This window comes from Epinephelus moara, chromosome 22, assembly GCF_006386435.1.
Source record: "Epinephelus moara isolate mb chromosome 22, YSFRI_EMoa_1.0, whole genome shotgun sequence".
Lineage (NCBI taxonomy): Eukaryota > Metazoa > Chordata > Actinopteri > Perciformes > Serranidae > Epinephelus > Epinephelus moara.
This window is the reverse complement of record NC_065527.1, coordinates 38,984,966-38,992,357: the sequence shown is the minus strand read 5'-3', so window position 1 is coordinate 38,992,357 and position 7,392 is coordinate 38,984,966.

Here is a 7,392-nt window from a genome sequence, read left to right as displayed (position 1 = left end):
TTATTATTATTATTATTATTATTATTATTATTATTATTATTATTATTATTATTATTATTATTATTATTATTATTATTATTATTATTATTCAAACAAACAAACACCAAAATCCCATTTGACATTTTATTTTTAAGATGTTTCATCTTTTTGGAGCTGGGGGACGAATAATGATTAATACATCATTTGTGTTACAGTCAGCATACAGTGTGCATTGAAGGCATAACTCACCTCCTGCTCAAGTTCTTTTATTTCGAGGTCCAATTTTCTCATTGTCCTCCTTTTTATTTCGGACTCCAGTGCAAGGTCTTCCATCTTTTTTTTCCTTGTACTCTATGCCCACATCTGCCAGTTGTATTTGCCGCCTTAGATGGTTGGCATACAGCTGTCTGACAGCTTGTGAGTTCTGTAAACACATAACAATTAGCACAGTGGGAATTTTGCATAATGGGAATGTCCTTCTATTAATACTCACTATGTTGCCAGGCTGGCTTTCTCCCTGTACAGCATCTGGGTCCTGTTACAGAAATGAAATTTTGTGTGGGCACCAAATGATGACTTCTCACCATTGTAGACTGAATAGTACTTCCACAAGCTTGACATGATACCTCATGCCTTCTGGAATCCAGAGAGATGGTCTCATCGTCGCCGTCATCTGCTGCTGCTGCACTGGTGCCTTCACCCTATCATATTTAATGGGATTCATATTGAAGCTAGTAGACGAGACATGCCAGGCCTACAGTATGCCTTTGATGGAGTACTCACTGGATCAGCATCTTCTGGTGTTTGTGTTGGTGACCCTGGTGTTGGTGGCTCCAACAGTGTGACAGTGCTGCCAGAAACTGCAAGGCAAACCAAAGTCAGATAGTCCAAATGGATTCGATATGAATGTGGTTATGTCCCATGTAGAGATGGAAGAATGTACCTCGTATGAAGCGGGTGGCATCTTGGGACATATGTTTGTGTCTGTCCCCCCAGGGATCCCCTCCAACACAGGCCTGCCTTTGTTTTGTGCCAAGGCTATGTCCTCTGCTGGGGTGAGGTCAGCTGATGGTGACCCACCACCCATGCCTTGCTTGTGGGTTTTTTTTTTTTTTTTTGACTGCTAAAACAGTACTGACAATGTGTGAGCAGGCACCTTCTGGGTACAATGTATGCTTGTGCATTGTTAAGTATTAGTCAGGGCACTTACCATTCTGCAGGATGTTCTTAATCTTGATTTGCTGCACAGCAAAAACACATGTTAAAAATGACACGCAGAATTTTAACACATGTAGCGAGTGTGCTCAGGGACTACACTTGTGTCAAATTTAACACAATAGATGTGTGAGCCATTTTAACACACAAATTGTGTGATTTCAACACATTTACACAATCAATGTGTGACCCATTTTAACACACAAAATGTGTCATTTCAACACATTAAATGTTGATTATGTGTAACTGAAAATTACCAAAATCTACTACTTAATGTGTTAATATTGCAACCTAATGTGTTAAACATGAGGCATAAATTAAAGGGACAGAAAGACAGATGTGAAAATGTTAGCCATTTAATCAATGGTCAAATGTTGACATGGTATGGAACAATGCACGAGTGCACAAAACAAAAATAGTTTGAGGATCGCACACAGATATGTCTGTCAGCAGATAAGTTTTTAATGAAGCCTTTCAAGCATTTTTAAAGGACAAAGCGCTTTCGGCCGTCTGGCCTTCATCAGTGTGAGTTACAAGACTAGCAGTGTATACACTGATTTAACAGCTGCAGTGGAGTCTGCAGATCAGCTGTGTTCAATCAACAATCACCTGCAGACTAGGTGAGTCTGCTGATCAGCTGTGTTCAATCAACAATCACCGATACAGACCCTAGAGTGGCATGTAAGATGGTACATGCTTCACACAATATATTGAAAACTAAAGACAACAGACAATCCAATATCACATTCATATGTGTTGAGTTAAAAAAACATGTCTATCAACAACTCCAACTGTTACTGAAAACATCAGGTATGACTACCGTTCATATATCAGGACAGGTAAAAGTTGATTAAATATATAACAGTTGATCACAATTTGGACATACTAAGGTTCCCAACAGACTCCATGTAACCCGTTTGGGAAACTCTAAATGTCAGATGTAATTTGTATTCATATTTATAGATGTAAGGTTCCTCAGAAAAACCAATCTTCAAAAAATCTATCAGAATTTCCTAAAAAAAGATTTCATTTTTAATTTTTTCAATTTCTTTTAATGACATGGGTGGAGAGAAACATGGAAGCAAGTTTGTGTCAACTGTTACAAAAAAAGGGCACATTAAAATCCTCGTTCATGCCAGATGGAAAAGAGTTTTCAGTTTGTGGATCCAAGCACATTCGCGTTGTAACAGTCTTTTTTTCCTGGTCGCCGCCTCTGCGGTTCAACACCACATTCTCAAAGCCGATACATTTGAGATCTTTAACCCTGTGTCCATGTTCACAGAAGTGGCGTGCTACAGGGGATTTCATGTCAGCCCGTTTAATGCTGCTTCTATGTTCATTCAGCCTGATTTTTAAACGAGTGCACAAAAGTACATTAACAATTTAAAGATAAGAACAAAATGTTTTAACATTCAATTTCATCAACTCAGCTTACATATTCATAATGTAAAATTATCTTAAAGTAGGTTATCTGATAGCATCACTGAATTTAAGTAGTGAATTATATCTGATTTTCAGACTGCAGATTGTTCTTATTTCCTTCTTGAAGTTGTAATCAAAAACATAATTCACTACTCAAATTCAGTGATGCAATCAGATAACCTACTTTAAGATAATTTTACATTAAGAAGTGTTAATACATATAACACATATAATCTGGCATCAAACACATTTATTCCAGTTTACAATGTAATTTCAAGAGTGATTGTCATTGACAACAATTTCAAGTTGTTGGTGTCTGCTCTAAAAGGTTATATGAAATCCAAAAGTAGAGCTGCCACGATTCAGCAAATCTTAAGCTAGACAATCTTATACCTTGGGTTTAAGTATAGTTCATCTGCATTGAAACCAGACATTATGTCCAAAGGTCTGAAATCTGATCATTTCATATTCTTTAGTGTGTGTGTGTGTGTGTGTGTGTGTGTGTGTGTGTGTGTGTGTGTGTGTGTGTAACGACGCTGACCTGCTTCTAGCTTTCGACAGATGTTACGCAGTCTCATTTCCAAGAATCCAGAATGGGATGATGGATCATAAAAATGCTCCTGAGGTTATAAATACAAAACAACAAAACATTTTTTAGAATACTGAATAGTGTAAGTGTTGAAAATACACACTGAGATAAAAGTTAGACATAAGCTGCTAAAAGTTCTAATATCTACAATCAGATGATGTAACAGTCAGTAACAGACAGAGAAGAGCAAAATCACTTAAATTAACAAAAATATATCACTTACTTCTACTTTAAGTACAATTCAAGGTTGTTCAATACAAGCACTTACACTAAAATTCAAGCACTTTTCAGACCTTGAAAACATTAAAATTCAAGCATTTTCAAGGATTTCAGCACCCGTATGAACCCTATGTATAGTATAGAGCCCATGGCTGGGTGATGAACCCAAGAATCCCTGATGCTGACATTATGATTCTCTTACTGACCCAAATTTTCCCATTTTGATGTTAGATAAATGCATTCGTCCAGTACCAGAGATGTGTACATGTGACTAAATACAGTGATTTGGATTTCAGGTCATATTGCCCAGCCCTAATAGAGACCTGGGAATATACTCACATGAACAATGCATATACATTACAAAAAACAAAATACCTGAATTTGATGGGCCTCTCCAGCATTTGTTTGGGGTAGTGCTTCTGTGCTTGACATGAAGATCTGAAATCTGTCAAAGTCCTTGATTGCTGTGTTTCTGTCAACATCAACAAATTCTTGGAAATCAGTATGATATTTCAGAACTCTGTTGAATGAAAAACCTAGTTGCTCTGATGTGGTTTGATTTATAAGCTGTTCAGTACGGTGAGCAGTATAAATCTTTCTTGAGCACTCTTCTGCATTTTTAATTTTTCGTGTTTATATACTTACAATCCATGCTTCTCCACCAAGTGACTGATGCATACTTTGACAAGGAGCCTCCTTGACTCTTTTAAGTGTTCCTTTTTTCTTGTGTTCTTCAAGTATCTCTGGTGCTTTGCTTTGAAGTAGAGACTGCAGGCCTCCCCGTTCATTTGGCACTGGAACATGCTACAATGTTGGAGGTATAGGGAGACATGATGGAGGTGAATTTAACCTTTAAAATACTATTATATATACACACAGCGTTCCTACATATTTTTCAAAGTCAAATTCAAGCACTTTAAAGGCTCATTTTCAAAATTTTCCAGCACCTAAATTACATATCTGTGAGAATCACCAGTACAGATTTGAACCCAAATGCACAACAATGAGGCAATAGAGTTGCAGGCAAAGTTCACTTTACTTGAACAGTTCAGGCAGAGTCAAAACCAGGAAATCAGACAAACCAGCAAACAAATCCGACAAGGAGCAGGCAGGGAATCCAGAGTCCAAAAAACAGGCAGACAGGGTCCAAAAACCGGTGATCAGGCAGTAAAAGGGAAAAATGCTGGACAGCTTGGCAGGAACACAAGACAATCTGGCAGAGGGCAGGGGAAAATGGACTGGTATATATACTGAAGGACTAATGGGAGAATGAGCCACAGGTGTGGAGATGGGCGGGGAAAACCAGGTGCAGGTAATGAGCAGATTGCATGGGCTGAGAGGGAGGCGTGGTCTGAAATGACAGGAGAGTTAGTGATGAGACAACAAAACCAGATGAAAACAAACTAAGAGTTGGAATTCCTGACAATATGTACAAGACATGATCAGTCAAGTCAGACCATCTACCCATAAAGTTAAAATGTAACTTTTCAAGGAAAAAGTCGCAATATTTTGCAAAAAATAGTCTGGCCCACAGGCAATAGCCTTCTAAAAAGAAATTTGTCCCACTCAAAAATATAGTTCAATAGCCCTGTTTTATGCCATAAACATCTAAAATTATGTTTCATAATAATAAAATATAGTTGAATAGCCCTGTATTACACTAAAAACATCTAAAATTATGTTTCATAATAGCAAAAAGTTTAGAAATGAAAGGAGGAAAATAGTCAGTCTGATCCCAATTTTGTGAAAGACACAAGTTATAATTTCAAGCACTTTCAAGCACTTACACTAAAATTCAAGCACTTTTCAGACCTTGAAAACAACATTAAAATTCAAGCATTTTCAAGGATTTCAAGCACCCGTATGAACCCTATGTATAGTATAGAGCCCAGGGCTGGGTGATAAACCCAAGATTCCCTGATGCTGACATTATGATTCTCTTACCGACCCAAATTTTCCCATTTTGATGTTAGATAAATGCACTCGTCCAGTACCAGAGATGTGTACATGTGACTAAATACAGTGATTTGGATTTCAGGTCATATTGCCCAGCCCTAATAGAGACCTGGGAATATACTCACATGAACAATGCATATACATTACAAAAAACAAAATACCTGAATTTGATGGGCCTCTCCAGCATTTGTTTGGGGTAGTGCTTCTGTGCTTGACATGAAGATCTGAAATCTGTCAAAGCCAGTGGCGTATCCAGGACATTTTTACTGAGGTGGCCAAGATGGGACACAAAGCTAGTGTGGGGTGGCCATGGCATAGCGAAGTATAATGCCACGTATGCAGCCAACCCCGGCTCGAATCCTGGCCGGAAGACCTTTGCTGCATGTCACATCCCCTCTCTCCCATGATTTCCTGTCTCGTAACTGTCAAATAAAGGTGTCTATGCAGGTAAAAAAATATTTGAAAAAAAAAATAGTCTTTTTTTTTTTATTCCATTTCCACCTTTCACAGTCCTCAGGAATCTGTGGTTATTTTAACATGTTGATTTTTAATCAGTAATTATGTTCAGGATAGGGTACAACTTTTCTAAGAGCCATTTCCTTATAGTGGATTAAAGTCCTCGTCTCTTCACAAGTTAGATTAGGGTAGCAATATTCAACTGCTCTTAACTCATCCTATAGAATAACATTAATCAGCTCATCATCTGTGTCACCTGTATTGTTACCTGTGTTTGCTCTACTAATTGAGGCGCCATCTTGTGGTTACATAAAAACACAGCAATCCAGGCAACAGAACAAACCAAAAAATTCAAATAAAAGCTTAATACTTAAAGATAGGCCTTATTAAAAAGTTTATCTGTAAGCAAAAAGATACAATAAGCTTGTAGCCTAAGGAAAAAAGGAATATTTGTTGTTCTTTACAGATATAATTAGATACAGATATAATTTGTTGGAAATACTGGAATTTGATTTTTTTTTGGTTTGTTCTTTGCCAGGTGTGTTTTTATGTAACCACAAGATGGGGCCTAAATTAGTAAAGCAAACATAGGTAGCAATACAGGTGACACAGTTGAAGGCCTGATGACTGAATAATGTCATTATATGATGCGTTATGATGTACGAAAAGGGGAACTGCCCATTTTTCCGACAGCCCATTGGTCCGACATCCCATTGTTCCGACCATATTAAACCCATTGTTCCGAAGTCCTGTTGTTCCGAAATCATCATGATGCCCTGTGGTTAAGATCTGGTTAGGCACAAAAACCACTTGGTTAGGGTTAGGAATAGATCATGGTGTGGGTTAAAATGAAAAAGAAAGTGGCAAACACATAAGCCGTGAGCCTGCTTCGCCTCAAGCCTTTCCAAGCTGACCCAGAGCCGGTCGCGGAGCCGCCGGGAGCCATTCAGCATTGCGGAGAGCTCCCCACACAACCCGGACCCCAGAGTTAATAACAGGAGGTTATGGTGTTTCATTCTCTCCTCTCTATGACACTTGTATCTCGACCAGTAGCCTACTTTTGTTGCCTTGCTGATCCTCTATGGTACACAAATACAGTAATAATCACATATCGGAACAACGGGACGTCTGACTAATGAGAGGTCGGAACAATGAGAGGTCGAAACAACGCTACGGCACCGTATGAAAATGTGCAAAAAGTGGTTTTCAACCCAGACAGTATTCATGTCCAGGGCCCTGATGAAGGCATAAATTGAAACGTTGGCTTTGATTCAGCGTGCCGTTTTTATCCAGCAGTTCTGCAGTTGACATTGTCACTGTGACCATCCTCCTGTTTCATTAGAAGCAGCAGCAGCAGCAAATGCGGCGTGCTCATCTCATGGCTGATGGCTCACCTATCAGACCTGCATGGCCATTGGCCAAACGTCCGCTGAGCAGAAATCAGCTCTCACAGCCTCAGTACAACCATTACTGTGTTAGTTAAAAATGTAAAACTGGCCCTAAATCAGCTGATTACCTGTCATCATTGATTGGCAGCTTTTCTCTTGTTTCTTTTG